The sequence below is a fragment of the Idiotropiscis lumnitzeri genome, chromosome 11 (genome assembly GCF_059441095.1).
Source record: "Idiotropiscis lumnitzeri isolate Australia: NSW breed Sydney's pygmy pipehorse chromosome 11, RoL_Ilum_1.0, whole genome shotgun sequence".
Classification (NCBI taxonomy): domain Eukaryota; kingdom Metazoa; phylum Chordata; class Actinopteri; order Syngnathiformes; family Syngnathidae; genus Idiotropiscis; species Idiotropiscis lumnitzeri.
In genome coordinates this window covers 2,426,200-2,446,495 of record NC_142401.1, presented here as the reverse complement: position 1 = coordinate 2,446,495, position 20,296 = coordinate 2,426,200, and the positions used below count along the sequence as shown (strand labels likewise).

Genomic DNA, 20,296 nt, shown 5'->3' with positions numbered 1-20,296 from the left:
TGTTTGTGTTTTTGTGTTTGTATTTTACCGGGTTTTTTTTTAAATATTTTTTTGCTTGTCTGATTTTTTTTTTCTTTTTTGAATATTTCTTTTGTTTTTCTGAATATTTTTTCGTGTTTTTCTGAATTTATCGGGTTTTTTTCCAGAATTTTTTTTTGTTTCCATTTTTTTTGTGGGGGTGCAAAAGACAGAAAAAAATCTAATAAAACAAACAAAAAAAATTCTGAAAAACTGACAAAAAAATAATTCCAAAAAACAAAGAGTCCCATCTCCCCCCCACCGCCACAAAAAATACTCAGAAAAACAGGATTTATTTTTTTCATGAATCAAATGAAATACAAAATCTCTCCTCTTTAATGTCATATATGGTGACGTAGCTCTCTTGTATACTACCATTTGATATGATGGTGTTATTAAAATGTGAACTAGGTCACTTAAGTCCCCACTGAAGGTCTAGGTCCGAAATCCGCTTGCCACTGTGGCCAAGTAATGACGGTAATGACGAAATGTTAAATGTCTTTGCTATGCTAGTAAATATCCAGGAACCATTTTACTTAAAAAAAAAACGATTAAAATGACTGATTCAAACTATGTTAGCGCTTTGTGCAGCATCTTTTGATGTATGTTCTTGTACTGCCATGACAGATCAATCTGGCGACCTAGTGAATGAGAAGTGCTGGAAGGTCAGTATTATTGCCTCAACTCTCTCGAAGGGGTGAAGGGATTTCACTGACGAAGCTCGCCTCACTGGGAGTTGGAGTGCTGTGGAGCATGTGTATTGTAAAAGACAAGTAGCTGAAAGCTGAATGTCATTTTAATTGTGTGTTTGCAGCTGGCCATGCAAGCGGCTTCACCAGCCGCTTACGATTTCTTGGGTGCACCCCGAGGGCAAAGGGCTTGACACGATGTTTGCACCATTCATAAGAAGCACCACGGCCTGACCAAGTTGAACACGTCTTTACTTGGTCTCATATTATTCACCTCACATTGATTTTGTATTTATTTGATTTATGTATGTAGTTGGTTTTTTGGGGGGGGGTCGGGTGGGGGGGTGGTCCTGTTATCTTTTTGAACATTATTGAGAGCAGTGCTTTTTCGTCAACCATGGCGAAAATATTTCGTTAACGCCCCTTTTTCATGCCGATAACGAGACGATGACGAGCTAAACGAGGTTATTTGATGACGAAAACATGACGTAACTTACGTGAATTTTCGTTGACGAGACGAGACAAGACGAAATTGTTAGCTTGTGGTTCGTCAGACGCTCAAAATCTATGACATCCCTTCCTATTGTACATGTAATCTGTCTTTCAAAAAATTCAATGCTGGTGCAACCTACCCTTCGTTTGGTCACGCCCACTACCGGGACAGCACGCACGGCGCATGCGCCGCGCACAGACACGAACATGTCTGCAGTCGTTCATCTCGGCTCGCTCGCAGGCTCGCTTTTCTTTGACGGACCATGGCGACAGTGACTCTCGGTAGGCTACTTGCTTTTGATAGTAAACAAGACATGTTTGTTTAAACGTTTTTATTTTATGTTGCTTTATGTGAAATAAAGCCACAACAGTTGCCAACTAAAATGTTTTGGTTCTCGGCTTATTTGGGAGCAATGAGCATAGATTTCCACTGGTACCACTTTTTCTGTTTGTGATGCATAATCTTTAGTTGTCCATCAGAAAGTTTTTGCTATTGGGTGGAAACCTTGTATGCATATTTTTTATTAAAACCTTTTTTGAGTTTTGGTCGAATAAATCTACAGGAACTAGACTAAAACTATCACAAATAGGAATGACTAAATGTGACAAAAACTAATAAGCATTTTCGTCCAAATGACAAAATCTAAAATGCACTGATCGAGAGTTCATGTGTCCTGCGCTATAGAAATAATAGATAATAATGTTGCTAACGCTCTCTGCATCAATGAGAATTAGGCCAAGGGCGTCATGAGACGTTGACATTGCTCCAGAGCATCATCCGTGTCTGAGTGTGCTATGTACAGTACAGTAAGTCTCATAGTCAAGTCTCTTTGTTCACTGCAGTGCGGTGCACTGTCTCGCTCCTGGCAGGCCTTTTCCATTCTGCCTGTCAACGGCAAACCAGGTTCAAACATTGATGTAGGCTATCAAATGTCCTAGAGACTTGTTTTTTTTCCGCCTTTTTCTGCTCTGCTTGAATTTCGTGGAGCCGTAAATCATATAGAGGGAGTAAAAAGGAGTTTTCAGTGTAAGGCTATGAAACACGTCTTTGCTAATTATTTCTCAATTGCATTACGCAGGGCATGGACTGAATTGTGCATTTCCGGTCAATAATGTTTGATAATGTTTTTTTTTTTTTTTTTTTAATGCAGCCAGTGGGAGAAATGCAAGACTAGCATAATCATTGTCGTTTGGAAGAAACATAATCAGCTTTAATTGTCAAATCATGTACACTTGCACACTCGTTCATACAAATGACGGGGCGACTTGAGCAAGATACTCAACCCAGTGACCATTGCAATGTCAGCTCTCTAAATTAATATCGCAGCATGGTCTTGTCAAACTAGAAAAGGTTGCCGTCGTTTTTTCACAATTGGCTGTTGTGTGAGAAATAATTTCCTGCTGACACATTTTGACAAATTGTTGGTAACATTACAAAGATATGAAACATTTTGACAGGGGGGGGGTGAACATTAACTCTTTACGCTGACATATACTAACCCAACGTTCCAAAAGACATTTTCATTTCGATATTAAATGTCTTCCGTAAACAAATCCTCAACTGCTGGCAATGAGCCTCAGTATGTTTGCTGTGGGAGGACAGTTCATGTCAAAAGAGTGCAACGCTACAAACAGACTTTGGCTTCACCCCCAGCCCGACATGGTTACAAGGCACCAGCAGGCTTCAGAGCCCTTCCTGTGTGGAGATACATTCCGCAGGATTGCACTGCAACGAGACGCCTCTGACTAGCCCTCTAATGAGGTTGGGGATTGTCAACAAGCTTCCCTCGGTGCAACTCCAGTCAGCCGGTTTTGCTTTCTGCACACAAGATTGCAGCCCTTGAGACTTGGGCTTGATAATGTAATAACTGGGCCCTCTACTGGCCTTATTAGCGAGGCTAAAGTAGGGTGGCCAATATTCACCCGCACGCTCATTAAATAGTTGCAGCAGCATCAATGTACACTTCCTATTCAAGGGACACATGTTGGTGTGGCATCAAAAGAATTTTTCAAAAAGACTGGCCGCACAACTGGCAGAATATACCCAAAAGCTTTCCCCGTTTGCTTTAGAGGAGGTTGAAGGGAGACTTTCCAAACAATTCTTTGTTGTCCATGTTTACCAGAAATAAAAATAAAAAATAAAATACAAAATATTTCATGGGGTTTAAAGAGGCTGGGATGAATGTGAAATTTTGAACACTGGCCAGTTTTAACAATAGAGACAAATTAAATTATTTTTTTTTAGCATTCTTCAACCCAAAGCAAACATCAAACTCATCAAGCGTATGGATTGAGCTGAATGAATGCGACAAAGGCCACAATACTCATAACATGAAGTAATATTCTTAAAGTAGAATGTATGTCAACATTGAAAAGAGACTTATTAGGCGACTTATTAAAGGTGGCTGTCAAAATATGTAGAGGACGGAGAATTAAAGCACAGTATCCGCTTGTCACACTTGAAATCGATTGTATTTTGGCTTGGTAATTCGGTGTCAAGCGAATGTTGAATCTGCCTTCTGTTACCATGACAACGGCCAGACAAAGAGTCAGAGCAGTGCAAACCAACGGCTATGATGTGTTTTTAAATTAATTTCTAACTTTATTTATTGATTTTTGGCAATATTTAAGTGACTTTTCTAACCTCTCTAGTGATTATTTTTTTGGGAAAAAAAAACACGAGTAACAAATCTAGAGAATTTTTATGTTCTGGGAAGTTTGAGACTCCCTCCAGTGCAGGAGCTGCCTTAAAGCGAGACGATTAAATAGCTGATGCCTTGTTTTTGCCTGCCTAAGGCACACCTGTGCAATCATCATAACGCCTGATCAGCGGTGATTGGAAATTGAAGCTTCGTGAAACACGTGATATATTTTTACTCCTCTAGATGGTGCTCTTGTTTTGAAGACGGAGCCGAGTGCAATGGAAATGTATAAAATTTCCACCGCCTCTTTAAACCAAGTGAGCCATCCAGAGGAGTCAAAAAAGTGCTTCATGAAGCCTCATATGTCCATCACTAATGACTGTTCGATGCTGGAATGGTTCATTTTTAGCGATGGATAAATGAAGCTTCATGAAGCACTTGTGCTATTTTTTTTAGTCCTCTCGATGGTACTCTTGGTTTGAAAAAAGAGGCTCGTGACATTTTTAAAGTGCTTCATGAAGCTTCATTTGTCCATCTCTACAAATCAAAGTCATGATATACCATACCTGTGAGGTACATGGTTCATCTCAGGAAAAGTGCTCACCAACTGAGATTTCAAAAGACTTGTGTACAGTATTTACGACAAATAAACCTTTTTTGTCTATTTGAATTGGGGTCATGAAAAATGGGCGCAATAAAAAGTGTTTCTTTTGGATTTGTGTTCAATATAGTGACCATGCTGCCTTTGATAAGCCTTTTAGACTCCCTCCTAAGCAGCAGCAAATTAGTAGGATGACCTCCGCCCTCATTACGTTTCAGCGCTGTTCTCTCCGTTCATTAGCTCTTCCAAGAAAGTTCACCGAGCGTTGCTTGGAGCAGGTAAATAGGGGATGGTGGATGTTTTACTTCAAGAGAGGAATGTGCACTAGTTTCATCGACGGATCATTTTAATGCTGGACGTGCGTTTGTGTTCCAGTTAACGATCCATGTGCCGGTCCACTTGAGTTTAAGTGTCCTGTATGTTCCGAAGCATGCGTGGCATGTTTTGCTCCCCGCTACACAGATCTGGAAGCTTATTCAGAAGGTGGACGGCAGATGGTGTGGGGTGTATGATGAGAATGGCATTGACACATGGCAGGAGGCCGTGTTAGTGTGAAGATGTTGCCGACAGACAGTTGAGAAATCGAATTCATACAAAGCAGCAGGTGGCATGAAGGGGAGGAAATTCACATGCATCGCGTGTTGGAATCCACTCTGCCTTTCCACAACATCTTGGGTGAACCGCATCAAAGTCCCGTCCCCCCCCCTCAAAATATGAATATAGTCAGCACAGTAGTGTGTGTTTTCTTCACGATTGTAATTCCCCGGTGGAAACTGTGTGCCGGAAGTTTAATAAAACACCTGAATTACTCAGAAATGACTGACCCGCTCCAGCTGCACTGGGATTATTATTTTTTTTTTTTATAATTTTGCTAACGTAAAACAGGGTGATGTTGCTGCTCGAGTTCATGAAGACACACCTAAGATATACGTCTTGTTGATAGATAATGTGTTTTATACTACCGCTAAGCTGAAGGGGCAATTACGCTCGTAAGAACAAGCACCTTGCTCAAGGGTACAAAGAGTCGCTTCCTAGATTCATCTTCCTGCTGTTAAATCAGTGGTCTATTGACCCAGCACAATATCCCCCCTGCTGACACAGGAGAAAAAGGCGACTTTAATTATATTCAAGAGACAATTTTCGGAGGAAAGAATGCAACACCCCAGTGGCAAGGGGAGCTCAAAGTCAAGGGGAGTCTGAAAAGAACGTGAAATTCAAAAGTATTTTTATGGGCGGGAGTCATATCTCTTTCCCCTTTGTGGCAAAGCATTAAAAAATATAATAATTATGCCGAATTATACACCAGGTCGCTTTATTTGGCTGCTATCATCGTCGGGGGATCTATTTGTAATCACAAACTAGCATACCAGCAGTGAGGCTACAACGTGTGATTTTTTATTTAACCTCGCATGCCTTGTTGGGGTGTAATTTATAGAAACCTAAATGGTCTGCAGAGGGCGACTGAGAACAAAATAAAATGGAAAATACTGGGATGGAACTTTGGGCAAATGTAATTCGCAGTTCTACCAGCAGAGGGCAGCAGCGCATAACTCTCATCAATTCATTTATCTTTTTGAGAACTTGGAAGCTTCTTATTTCTTTTTTTCTTTCTTTCTTCCTCATCTAATTGCACATCGCTGACCATAAGTCTTAAACATCAAACAGATTCTTGTTTACCTGTTTCAGCATCACATTTGAAACGTTAAATTGAAGGAGTATGACTAAAAACAGGCAGGATCATCAAACTAATGCACATGATTTATGCATCTATCCATTTCCAACACAGCTTTTCCTTCTTAAGGTCATAGTGAATTGCAGTCTATCCCAGCTGACTTTGGACAAGAGGTCGAGTACTTTCTGGAATGGTCATCGGGCAGTAACAAAAAGCCGCATTCACACCTATGAACACTTTCATCTTCACTCAACTTAACATGCTTGTTTTTGCAATGTGGGCATGAGCACACTCACACACACCCCCACACCCCCCCCCCACACACACACACACGCAGGCTGAACACGAAAATTCCGCAATGGTGTGCTCATCACTGGGTCTGCTGTCCAGACTGATCACATTAATATGATTTTCTCCACACAGCTTAGCATAGTTTATGGTGCACTTTAACCCGTCGTCATTGAGGAGAGCAAAGAAAGTTAAAACATCAAAATAGTAAACACTTAAACAAAGCAGAGTATTATGCTGCTTCAAAAGCCCTAAATAATAAATGAAATGTGTTTTAAGATGCGTTTTTTTTTCAAATGAAATCAACAAATGTTTCATATTTATAAGTTTTCTCATAATTATTGTCTATTGAAGTTGGGAGGGAGTACGAGACACAGACGAGGCTTGGCGTTGGTATTCTAACCCAAGTGGGGAGGCGGTTTGGGATGAGGTTACTTGAGCTGCGCTTCTTCTGAACACAAGTGGCGAGACAGAAACTCAATTACCGGGGAAATGGAAGTCTCCTGTTATGTGACAGTGACTGTATGTTTCTTGTGCGCAGGGGCAGATTCCGAGACGATACCATCAAAGTCCCCCTTTTATTTTGTGTGATGAGGAAGAGAAGGCGCATCCCCACACGGCTGACCCCGAGGGCACGCTGAAGTCATCTGCTTGTCACACACCATGACAGGAAGCCACGCCGCTGAATGGACTCCACTGGCGGATTCATCAGGTCCAACAATGAAAGCGCGAAATGGCAATAATGAACAAGGAAGCATTAGCATTTTTTTTTTGTCAGATATCGGCAGCGTGCCACGTGATATCGTGGCTTGATAACAAGCGCTGCAACTCGATTGGTGGATTCATATTGCGTTTGGAATTTACATGGAAGTAATCAGGAGGGTGAGCTGTGTGGGAGGTTAGAACATGGGGGGGCTGCGGGGGGGGGTGTTGCTCTGTGTTCATGCTCCATCCTTGATCCTCAGAGACACAACAAAGCTGCGAAACGGAGCATCAAGCGACTTCGGGTTATTTCGGGAGCCTCGTGCGTTCAGGGAATCCAGGAATGCATCTGACTCTTAAATTGATTCATACAAACTGTTACGAGTTACCTGTTAAATAATTTAGTTCATAATGTAATGAAAGTGCCACAATACTAAAGTAATGCAGTGCTTTTCAATTATTTTATGTTCCGGCCCCCCAGCATGAAGAAAACAATTGGTGCCCCCACCCCACCTCACCCGCTCCGCAGCAACTATAAATAATAGCATTTTTGTTGCAAAACCGAAAAGCGCCACTGCCAACTACTGGAGTGGATGTGGAATGACACTTTATTGTCGTACGGTGGGAAAAAAGCATGTCCCCCAGGGCCATACGCACCCCCCTCAGCATCGCACCGTGACCCCCAGGGGGTCCCGCCTCATTATTTGAGAAGCACTGAAGAAATATAACCTGAATATGTTTACTTACTTTTGTATTTCTTCAATAGCAGAAATGTCGAAAGAATTAATCCAACAACAAAATCAATAGAATGTTTATTTTGATATATTTCTTCATTTTTTTCCCCTCTCATCTTATGGCTGTTTGATATGCATGTTTTGGACTGTAAAAGGTAGAGAGGAGAATTTCACTTCACAAATATATTTTTATTAAATTTATCTGTAATCTGATTACTTTTTTCCCTGCTACAGTAATGAAATACAGTGACAGTTTTTTTTTCTACCCTGAATACATAACCATAAATTTACTTAACCCCCGAGCTTGTGCACGCATGTCATGTGCACTCGATGTCGCAAATCGTCCCCACGGACGAGACGACGCCCCCGATGGACGATGGGCGTGCTCTGCTCGTAGGCAGCGCCGGCCCTCTGTTTGTGTGTGTCTACGGAGGATTTAGTTCCACTGACAGATTTATCAGTGGGGTCTTTTGTGCCTGTTCCCAGCTTCCGACACATTCTTCCACACGGCAAAGACAGTGGACACAATAGCATGTGCTCTGTCCTTATTTGACCCCATTTAAGATTGACAAAAGTCCCATTAAAGCATTTAAACACATCTAAGAGTTCAACCTTCCCACTGGTGGCAGGCCTCGAATGTTGAAAGTGCCAGCCTCTCAGCGCTGCCGGACAACATTTAATGAGATGCGGCCAGATTGCTAATTGACTTCCTGAGTTCCACGTAGTCCTTCATCTCCATGGCAACAACCTTTTTCCACACTCCCACTGAAGGTTTTGAGCCCGTCCTCAATCTTTTCGCCTTGGATCGCTCACGTTAAGTTCAAGCTCATATTTCTGGGTGAATAACACACGATTATACAAATTATATGTGGGAAAGATGATAGGGTCGTGCGGGTGGGGGTCCCGTTGAGGTGAAGGTCATTAATATAGCGGCAAAGGAGGGGATCTTGGTGCGTTGGCTTCCTGCTGACACCAACACGGTGCTTTCTGTTTTCTGTCAAAGTGACATCAGTCAGGCCTGCTTCAGTGCTGCTCGCCTCCTGGACGGCACATGTGCGATTTCCTCCCCCTCTTTGACAAGACCCCCACCTCTTCGAGATGAACTCACGAGTCCACATTAGACGGGTAACAAGATCCAGGATGTCGCATCCAAATGCAGGAACAGGAAAGAGGCTGTTCAAGAACATGCAGTCAATCGGGGGATAAACACGCTTGATTTAGTTTTGCGAAATGGGACTGTTTAAAGTCGCCTTGCTTCAATGACCGCTTTTTGTGTGTTACACTTGTTTTATTCCTAAAAAGAAAATCGGAACTTTGCACATTTTAAACAATCTAAAAATAGTTGCAAAGTCATCACGGCATGTCCGTCAATTTGACGGCTCTACTTTATCTTAAGCACGTTGAGATGGGACAGTGTTGTCGTGTTTCCATAGCAACCAGTGGCTGCATTGAGAAACGCTGTTGGTCACAATGATCTATAAAAAAAAAAATGTAGCGTAGAGATGGCACTACATCTGCTTCAAAATATTGATGAGTCTGAGGGTGAGCCACAGCGAGTCAGAGTGAAAAAAAAAAAAATCCCGGTTAAAAAAAGGACCCGTCCAATCCAAAAGGCGGTTAAATGTGCTCGTCATGACATTGTGGCCAATATATGACGGACAGTCGAAATCCAAACGTGACTTTCTTTTCTTTGACGTGAAGTCCAGTAAATAATCATATAATTTGTAAAAAAATCCTGTCTTGGATTAGTCCTCGCAATGTTAAAGACCAAGAAAAAAGCAAAATGAAACTAAAAGTTGAAATCAAATAAAAATGTTCCTCTTGTGAATGGCTCCAGGGCTTAATTCTTGATTTTGGATTTAAAGTAATTGATCTGTTGGTGAACTCCTTTGCAGCCACTCTGCCGGTTATGATCAATTGATCCCTCGTGTTCCCCTGCGGCTAGCGTTTGTGCGGCGACCGAATGTTTCAGTCACGCCTCCGAAGGCTCCTGAAGACATTCAATTGAAACGGACAAAATAACCCAACACTGTTATCCCATGGGTGCAATTTCCTCGTCATCATACACTGCTCACCCGTCTCTGGAGCAACCGTCCTCATTCAAACATTTCCAAATGTCTTTGAGTCAGACAGACGGGAACGCTCATGTTTATGAATACACACAAGCATGTATTTCTTATAAATCATTTGCATGATCAGACGGCCATTGTGTTCATCCGATTCCAAAGAAATGTAATTACCAAATTGCATTCAAACGGGAGAAGAAAGGCCACATTTCTGTTCGGACTCTTCATGTCAATTGCATTCACGAAATGATTTCATCTTTAAGTTTAGATAAGCCACGCCCCCCCCCATGCATGAAAGAAAGAAACGATGGAAAGGCCGATCGTGTTCTTGCCGGTTAAATATGTATGATGGCGACGAAATGGAGCCAGCTTCCATTGTACTGATTTATCTCTTTATTCTCAACAAGAAAGTCAACACATTTGCCGAACGGAATCTATGCTCTGCTGAATAAATTGTCTCCTAAGCTGTAAAAGACAACTGTGCCAAGCACAAATGCACATACCTAATGAGAACACTTCATCTTTATCACACAGAGTGTGACAGTTATATTAGTAGAGGACGGGGCGGCAGCGTATTCCCCATTTGCTTATTTAGAAAATGACTGACAGACACCGGCACCGGTCTCCCGTCTCAGCTCACATTTTAGAACGGCAATACGTGGATTGCTATGGAAACACGTTCGATACAGTGAGACCACCCCCAGCCCCCACCCCCGCACCTGCCTGCCTTCTCCCAGACACTTCAGAATCCCTCAACTAATATATCTACTATGTGGGTGCCCCTTGTTGCTCTCATAAAAAGGAAATGATTCCACAAAGGCGTATGATTAAGCCCGATCAGCAGAGCCGAACATTGTCTCCAGAGACGGCGCCTACACGTGGCGCAATCTGCCAAAGGAAACGTCGCTCGTCACACCTGATATTAATTAGATATTGAAAATAAGGTGGTGGTATTCACTCCTGAAGGATGCTGGGGCAGGACAAGACGACACACAAGAGCAGTAGGGAAACAACCGTATTTTCCGTATTATAAGGTGCATCTGTATATAAGGCGCAGCAACCCTTAAAAAAAAAAAATACCCCAAAAAACGATATAGAAGCCGCAGCAGGCTATAAGCTGCAGTTTTCTATGTTGAAAAAAAAAACGAGTTGTTTACTGCATGTACAAAACGATTTTGTACTGTGAATGCACATAATGGTACATGAATAGATTGTCAAAACTGCCTTTCAACACGGCAACAACTCTGCTAATTAAAACAGAACAGACCCAAGAGAGAAAAAAAATGGAGATTTATTTAGCGTATTTTCTGAACTATAGAGCGCCCCCTACTGGTGAGAGAAAAATCCACAAAAAAGCTGCTCCGCTTTATGAGCCGCACGGTTCAAAATCGAGGAAAAAAGTAGCGACTTATAGTCCGGAAAATACGGTAACATCACATTCCTTTGGATGAAATTGGGAAAAAAAAAATCCAACAGTCCAACATGGTGAGGAACTGCTTTCCGACAAATATTTCTTTAAAAAAAAAATCAAAATACAATAAAGTGAAAGCCCACAGTAAACAATTGATGTATCATGTCTTTTAAAACGGCATTGAAGCTGTTCTTCCCTCACATGCCGAACACTGTCCTATTGTTCTCATCTTTTGCCAACATAATCCATCTTCATTTTTGATGAAAGGCTATATGTGACTGGTATGGAGTGGTGAGCAACACACAGCCTGCTTATTTACTTCCAGCTCATTTATTCTCATTATGCAGGCCTGCAGACATCAGCGTGGGGATTTCTGTCCCGTGGTCTTTGAATGGTACGGCGAGAGAGAGAGAGAGAGAGAGAGAGAGAGAGAGAGAGAGACACAAGTGCACGGAAACAAACCAATGGGGGTGCATTCATTCTCTGCATGTGAACTTTGACACCTTTGACAGAGTTGGCCTCTGTTTTCAGGCTTTTCAGTGGAAGCAGCTCATTCTTTTCTTCTCAGGCTCTCCTGTCTGGGGGGTGGTGCTATGATTCCAAGTTGTTTATATCCCTGCAGTCATGATTCTGAAATATTTGCTAGAATCTGCAAAATGTTACATAAGCGATATGCCACTTCTAACGGGTGCACGGTCAATGACGGTCAGTGGCATACTTATTGGTAATCACCTGCAGCTCTCACCCAAAATCGGTAAAGGGCTCAGCTCACCTAGAACCCAAATAACGACAATCTGTTATCATTTATAAAATATTTTTAATAATAATAGATTTTTAATTAATTAAATTTATTATAATAATTATTCTTTTTTGCTGAAATTCCTGATTTCAATCAAATTAAATGAAAAAAAAATATATATATATGTATGTATGTATGTATGTATATATATTAATAGTATTAAATAGTATGAAAGCCTATAAAGAACAATTCCAACAATTCCAAATCTTCAAATCAAAGCCTATAAAATGTACAATTATTTATCATATATATTTTAGCAACAACGTTCGAGTCATTTGAAAGAAATACCTTAGGCTCCCGTAAAACATTTACCACCAAGACATGAGCGCGTTCCGTCTGAAAAAAAAAAAAAGGAAGGAAGCAGATGTGAGCATCAAATCTAATTTGATCTGATGAGAGCACTCAGTGTAGCTGTGAAAAGCTCACAAAAGTATCTTTTTACATGTAGGCCTCATTCAATGCACAGTGAAATCATTTCAATGCGATTATGATAACCATAATCAGGTTTTAGAATCCAGTCAATCTGTTCGCTCGTGTTCTTTGTAGAGGAACGAGAGCATCGTGTTTCCTTTTGATGGTGCCGAGGATGAAACCAAAATGAATAGATGATGCAATTCCAGATACCTTATATATCGCCAAAGTTTTCAAAGTCATGTAATCAAATGTTCTATGCCCAACCAGTGTGACCAAGACTCCTTGAGCAAGATACTGAAGCCCGAGTTGCACCTAATGCTGCGTCTTCAGTGAGTCAGGCGATGAGGTAACTGCGCTTTGAGTACCGAAGGCAGAAAAGCGCTGTACCAGTTCCCATTTTGCTGGTCCGTCCTCCACTCGCGACCTCGACACCCTTCCGTCATCGTCCCTTCGTCCTTATTCATAAAATAATCATCCTGTGTCCCCGTCTGTCTGCATCCTTTTAAAGGGCTTCTGTCTTTACTTTTAGCCAGTTCGCTGTCCCCTCTGACTCAAAGAAATAAATAAAAAGAAGTTTCCGTGCATGATAAGAGGCTAACCACAGAGGTTTCTTAAAGGAAAATGGTTTGGGACGTTGCGTAAATATTATAAATTCTGGTATCCGCTATTTTTCCCCAAACAATGCCGAACGCAGCACTAGTCACAAACCGTACAGACGGACGGACAATTCTGTCTTTGGGATGGAATGACCATCTCTGATTCTTGATTCATTCGATTGCATGTATAGCATTTAAATATTTATACTAAATTCACACTGACTGACGCAATCAGTAAATATATTAGATGTGTTTAGATTTTTTTTTTTTTCAGTGTTGTTTTCCCAATTGAAGTCATTACTGTATCGGTAGATGCCAATAAGGACTGAGAAGCAATATTGTTTGCACTTTTTAAGGCAAAAGTGTTATTGTCACGCACATTTCCCTGAATGCAGCTAATTGATTTTTATTTCTCCCCCGCCCCCACCGCCAAGCCCCCCCCCCATCCGGCACTGGGTCATCAACACAGTGAGTCAGGATGATGGAAAGTGAGCCTCTCATTGCTGGCAACGGTGATAAAATCTAACCACGGCGTCATTTTTCGGATGGGAATCCACTCAATTTCTCGAAGGGACTGAGGTCACTCAATTGATTTCTCACTGCCCTTTTCCGACCGCTCTTCTGATTCAAAGAGTTTTTAATGATCTGGTGCGGTCGGAAATGCTGAAATCAAACATCCATTCAGAGACTATTTGCTGACGATACAATAGGCCACTGTTAGGATGAAACGAAAAAAATTGGAATGTGTTTTCGGTCGGGCAACACTGATAATGTGAATACAATATGTACTTGAAGTCGTTGGTTCTTTTATCACGGACAATCGCAATATGTACTGCAGTCCGACACAAAACTGAAGCAGTGAACATGTTTGTATTGACATCAATCCTTCAATTTCTCAACACTCGTCCTTGCGGGGCAAAAGGAGGATTTGATTTTGGGCAAAAGAAAGATCAAACCCTGAATGTATACATTTGGAGTCAGATTTGGGGTTTTTTCCAGGGCGACCACAGAGATGTCTCTGAGTGAAAAACAAACAGTAGTGATGCTGAGAAAAAAAAATCGATAATCAATCAGTGCCCTTGCACGAAACAACCATTTGTAATAAGCAGATGAAAAGAAAGAAGGGCTTGAAAAGAAGATTTTAGACTGGTCAAGTCAATCTCCAGACTTAAACCCAACAGAACATACATTTTACCTACTAAAGTGGGAACTGAATGGCGAAAGTCCGCAAAACAAACCACAAACCAAATGATTCTGATATGAACGCATCACAAAAAAAAAAAAAAAAAAGAATGAGAAAACAAATGCATTCAATCTATTGTTCAAAGCGGCAATTACAAACTCCGGCAATAACACGACGCATTCCGTAAACAGTTATTGACTTCACGGTCGAATTGGCTGATCTCAATTAGCTGAAAGACTTCAATTAGCTGATTTTAATAAGATGTGAGCATCAAACCGCACTTGGAGGTTACCATGGTGATGGTATCTCCTTTAGAGTTATTGAACCGGACGGTGATTCAGCCGGGAGATCTCGACGAGCTTGTGAGCGACCAAACATTACATTTTACGCAACTTTCAAATGGCGAATTCAATGCATTCACACGGCGATTTCGGGGTGAAACATCAACAGTTTCCGTTACAAAGTAGTCACATCAGTCATAATCATTTGACCACACAACCGTAACAAACTACATAAGATTTGCGCTGCTTTTCTATGCCTAGCGTGATATTAAATCATTCACTAACAGTCAAGTTTAAAAAAAAAAAATTAATAAAGAAATAAAAATGGATCTTTGACGTCTTTAGCCGTCAATGGCAGTAAATGAGTTAATTTCATCCAAATGTCTGTTTCTGTTTTTTTTTTGTCTATAATTACAAAATACAGTTAATTCCAGTTCTTCACTTCAAAGAACAACAAATGTCAATGATGCATTTGCATTATTTTTATAAATTGTCTGACAAATTAGATAGCGTCCATGTAATCGTGCAAGTGGACCATTTTGTGAGTGGGACTTTATATTCAGTTCATTCTTGAATGTTTTGGGGTAATTTACGCCAAACCACAAATGAACAGCATCGCTGCACCTCCACGCAATAAAACCTGCTCATTGTGGACTGTGACTGTATTTTGGAAGGGTCAGAGGGGGTGGGGGCGGGAGGCGTTTTAACCCGGTCACGACGTGGGGAAGTTGCCCACTGCTTTTTTTTGCGTTGCCATGGGTTTTTTTTTCTTTCTAAAACCTATTGACTGCGACAGGGTCCCCACTTTTATTTGAGTCAGTCTTTGTGGAGGCGGAGGAAGAAAGCACTATTACTTTTTTTTTTTTTCTTCTTCTTCTTCCAGAGGCGGGGGGAGTGGCACAAGCAGCATCCACGAGAGGAGGAGGAGGGGAGGTTGGTCCACAGCTCAGAGCCGCTCACTGCAAGCCGGGCAAAACGCCGCTGCATATCCATCTGCTCTCCTTGGCTGGACGGGGGATTTTAGCCAAGTTGGTGAAGGTCTGCCTTATATTGCATCGGAAGGTTAGTTTCAACAATTATTACTTACAAATGACAATACTTGCGATGATGCTTTTTTTTTTTTAAATGGTGACTTGATTTTAGTTTTCCAAGTTAGTTGTTGCACTTCACTTTTCTGCTATGTTAGCATGTGTTAATGTGGGTGAATTTTGTCAGCTCACAATGATAATTAATTGCCTCAGTCTGTATTTGGACTTTTTATAGTATTTACCTTAAACCGTTCCTTGTGACGCTGGCCACTTCTGCTGAAATCAGCCTCAGTCAAGATTATTCAGTTGTAACGCCAAAATGAAATTATTCTTGCAAATAACGTGAGCTGTATTTTGTCAAGTTTTGGTGTTTTCTGAAAAAAAAAAAAAAAATATATATATATATATATATATAGATATATATATATATAAAATATTTTTTTTCTTCTTTAAAATAATGAAAAAGTTTGTCAAAGCTGTTCGACTCTTGCTGATAAAAAAAAAGAAAATATATAAATAAATTCAAGTAAAGTACATCTGATCAGTCACTGAAATTTTAATTCAAATTTTTATACTACTGCAAATGAAGCAATAAGCAGCATTAATAAATATTGTCAGTCGATTCGGAAAATGTCCCAAACTCGCAAGTTTGAACAAATGTCATTTGGAATAAACGTGCTTTTAAATGCACGAGCGCATTTGCCCGTTGCCGGTCGCGCTCCGATGCATGACACCAGAATTACAATGACTGATGAGACCTTAGTGAGTGTGATTAAAAAGACATTATAGTCGATTGTTGCATATCGCTTGCTGTAATTGACGGGGCTGTGCCACTGTGGAGCTGTTGCATTACCGAGCGGGTGCCCTTGATGGATTTCTAAACCAGATGCATCTCACTTGCTTCACAGTGAACACCTCGTTTTGATGGTGTTACTACTGCAGTTTCTCATTCCTGATTCTTAAAAAGACAAAGAAAAAATCCCAATATTTGAAGTCTCTATTCGAGTTGTAGTTTTTGTGTTGTTCGTGCCTGGCTTTACTTTCTTAAAAATGCAAATTGTGCGCAATTTAATCTAATGAACAAAGTCCCTCCCCATATGGCTCAATTATTTAACATGGAGCACTCGTGAAGGTCAGACTGACATGAATTAAAGTCATCATCTCAAGCTGCTCTTCAAGTGAAGCAGATCCTATTTATGAACACGGGACGCACATTCACAACAATTACCTGTGATTGAATTTGTAGGCCAAAGACAAGAGCTTGTAATAGCACTTGTCATCACACATGGTCCGCAGCCTCTCGCTATTCAGGGCAGCGGTGCTTTTGTGTCCAGAAGTAGGTCGAATGTTTCTCACCGAGCAATTTGAGCAAGGGCCAGTAATTGGACAAGCAAAGTGTCCACCATCTCCCCACGAGTCCCCAACCCTCTTAATATGCAACTCCAACCTGATGCATTTCATGGACCTTTTCATGCTTTTAATCAGTTAGATCACCAAATGCAGCAAACAGAACATCCTTTGTCAACGGGCAGAAAAGCTCGTTTTTCATATCTTAGCGCTCGTTGCACTTGCTCGGTGTTTCAGGACGACATCAGTGAGGGTTTTTCCTCTCTGTTAACACTCTCTGCGCCATAGACACAAAAAGTGAAAAACACACAGACGAGTGTTCCTAATGTGTGTTACTTTCCTTTCTTTTCTTTTTTTTGTGTGTGTGTGTGTGATTGCACAACTCCACAAACGGCCTCTGAAGGTGAACGTGCATTGAGATAAAAGCAGGCTTCACCTGTTCATATCGTGTTTGCCTTGCAACAAGCACACCTGGGGTTACAGTCTGCGTGTGTGTGCGGGTGTGTGTCTCTGTTTGCTCTCGCACGTGCGTTGCATTGTGTTGGAAAGTATGAGAAGAAAGCATGAAGAAACGCCCCATTTCCCTTTTCTCTCTCTGAGCCGCCGTTGTTGTATTCAAAGCTTTTGACGACGTGCATGTTTGGTGAGAAACAACCACGTAGAAACGTTACTCGCCATGCGAGCTTCAGTGCGATGTGGATGTTCCAGTTGCTTGTAAAGAAGGAGACTTGCGTGGCTCTAGTGTCGCCATGGCAACCGTGAATCACCTACCTTAGTGGTCTATAATGTTGGCAGACCTGTGCAGTCACCTCTTGCATCTGTGAAATATTATTACTCACCCACAAATGCACACTTGCAGTCATTGATTCCAAATTGTACCGTATATTAAATGACATGATTCTTGGATGATTGCGACCAACTTTTAAGATTGCTGTTCATCAATATATTTTAGGCTGACCCACCTCAAGACTGTCCTAGTTCAAATTGTAGGAGGGGTACAACCTGGACTGGTTGCCAGCCAATCACAGGTAATATGGGAGGAAATCGGAGAACCCAGAGAAAACCTCAGAAGGCACGGGCTGAACTTGCAAACTCCACACAGGAAGGCCGGAATCGAACCCTGCACCCCTGAACTGCGAGGCAGACATGCGAACCAGTCCCTCACTGCGTCACACACATATTAGAATTTTTAATAATGAAAAATGTAATCGTAAGCCATGTTCAACAATGTTAAAAAAACTATTCCCCATGTGATTGGGAGAAATATCGAGAAATATCGGAGCGACGTACTGGCAGTGTGTTCAACGCCATTCATGCTTTTTCAGAACCTCGTGGACAGGTTGGAATGGCATACCTGTAAAAAGATTAGCGGCTGGCCATCTTGTGCGTGCACAGCTGCCTGAGGTTATATTTGTACTGTCGTAGTGCTTCTCGTGGACGACTGAGTATCGCGAAATAGTCCAATGCTGTCAAAAAATGAAAAAGCAGTCGGTCCGGTTGTTTACAGTTGAATCTTAGTTCACAAATAAATAGGTTGCGAAAAAAAAATTTTGTTGTTTCCCGTAGCAAACAGTTAGAACACCCAATGCCAGGTCATTCGCGCTTACTCGTGTAATCACCATTTCTTCAAATTTTTGGCCCAGGCATGACTAAAGCCAGATAGCTTGTTGTGAGTTTGCGATTATTATACTGTAGCTAAGACCGAACTATGACAGCACCGGACACATGTCCATAAAATTCAATGTTCATGTAAAAAACATTGTCGTACACCGCCTCCCAACCCTCTGAGGAGCAACAAAAATGACAGCTATGCCCAAATGAGTAACAAGTTATAGCCCTTCAGTCTCTGGTAAAAGCCAAAATTTCCATTTCAAGCGCGCTTTCACTTTGGGACAACTCGTGCATACGGAAGCAAGGCAAACAAAGAACACGGGAATAAAAGTGACAAATGTAAAGAATAGAAGCGGGGAGCACGGTGTTACTAGCTTTGTGTTGCGTGAAGGGTATTGTGTGTGTGGCTTCATGGATAAGAATCCGAGGGGACCCCGGGGGACATGCGAGTGAAGGGCACCCAAGGATAAGGGAGGACACGTGACAGACAGGGGCCACGGACCATGAACTCGGCCCAAACTTAAACAGGCCTTATATTATTCTCACGTTCCAATGATGAAATTGCTCATTAATACGTTGCGGTAACTTGAGAAAATGAATTCACGATTTGAACCATATCACGGGTTGCAAACTTGTGATGTCATTCCGAAGGTGACAATGGGCCAAAAATGAGGTGACTGTAAGCATCCAAATGCTTCCTCTGGGACCTCATTAATTCATGTGGTGCTCTCGTGGGTCCTGTAAGAGCCCAAGCCGGCACAGACCTGCGTCGGCCATGTTGATTTGGCGTCAACTTGAAGTGTGGTGTCTGCTCTGCATCGTAAGCGGCTGTTGATACCTGCAGGTTTAACACGACGCTGATTTCCAACGTGAGGATTAGCCGGCAAATCAACCTTGATTAGATTCACGAAAGCAAAGGCTGACCTGCTGAGTGGCCAATTTGCTAATTGGGCTACCACCTGAACCACGTCTGTAATCCGTATTTGTTTTCTGTAACAGAAGTCCCATTGACTCATTTAATTTATTGGAGAATTCATGAACGACCAATGACGTAATCTCTTCATCCTAATTGGTAGAGAGGATTGTATAAAGCTTACCAACAACAAAAAACGTGCTGGCTGGCAGAGCTCTGAAAATTTCGTGCAATCTGTTTGGACGATTTTTTTACATGTAGTTTGCGAGACAAGAATTTGAAACTATTACAACGAAACAATTATTTAAAAAATATATAATTAATTTCCTCGATTTTGAACCATGTGGCGAATACACCGGTGCAGCTTTTCTGTGGATTTTTCTTTCACCACGAGGGGCGCTCTATAGTTAAGAAAATATGCTAAATAAATCTAAAAAAAATTCTCTTGGGTCTGTTCTGTTTTAATGAGCAAAGTTGTTGCCGAGTTGTAACAATCTGTTGATGTACCTTTATGTGCATTCACAGGACAAAATCGTTCTGTACGTGCAGTAAATAGAATTGACGGGAGTGAAATCCAAAATTGATATGATTCCACCAGTAACATTTTAGTTTAAGACCACCTTCTCACACAATTTTCTTCCTGTATCGACGCCTTAGTCGATGCGGCTTCCTTATGAGCTTTGCAGTTTGTGAGCTGTGTCATCTTCCTGGCATGGACATTAAAGCGGCGCTTCACAGAGGAGCTCAACACCTCCTTGGAAAAGTTTGTGGTCACATTTGCATTTAAATTGACTTCTTGGCTCCTTGAT

The 20,296-nt window shown here is 41.5% G+C and overlaps 1 protein-coding gene across 2 annotated transcripts in view; it reads left to right on the top strand.

The window, feature by feature from the left end:
- The first annotated feature begins 1,334 nt into the window (after positions 1–1,334).
- chl1b (cell adhesion molecule L1-like b) overlaps positions 1,335–20,296 on the top strand; it is a 61,715-nt gene continuing 42,753 nt past the window's right edge. For both annotated transcript variants that reach the window (XM_088310084.1, XM_088310083.1), the window contains exons 1-3: positions 1,335–1,481; positions 6,944–7,114; positions 15,472–15,650. The gene's annotated coding sequence lies outside the window, so the exon portion shown is untranslated. The remainder of the gene's footprint in view (positions 1,482–6,943; positions 7,115–15,471; positions 15,651–20,296) is intronic.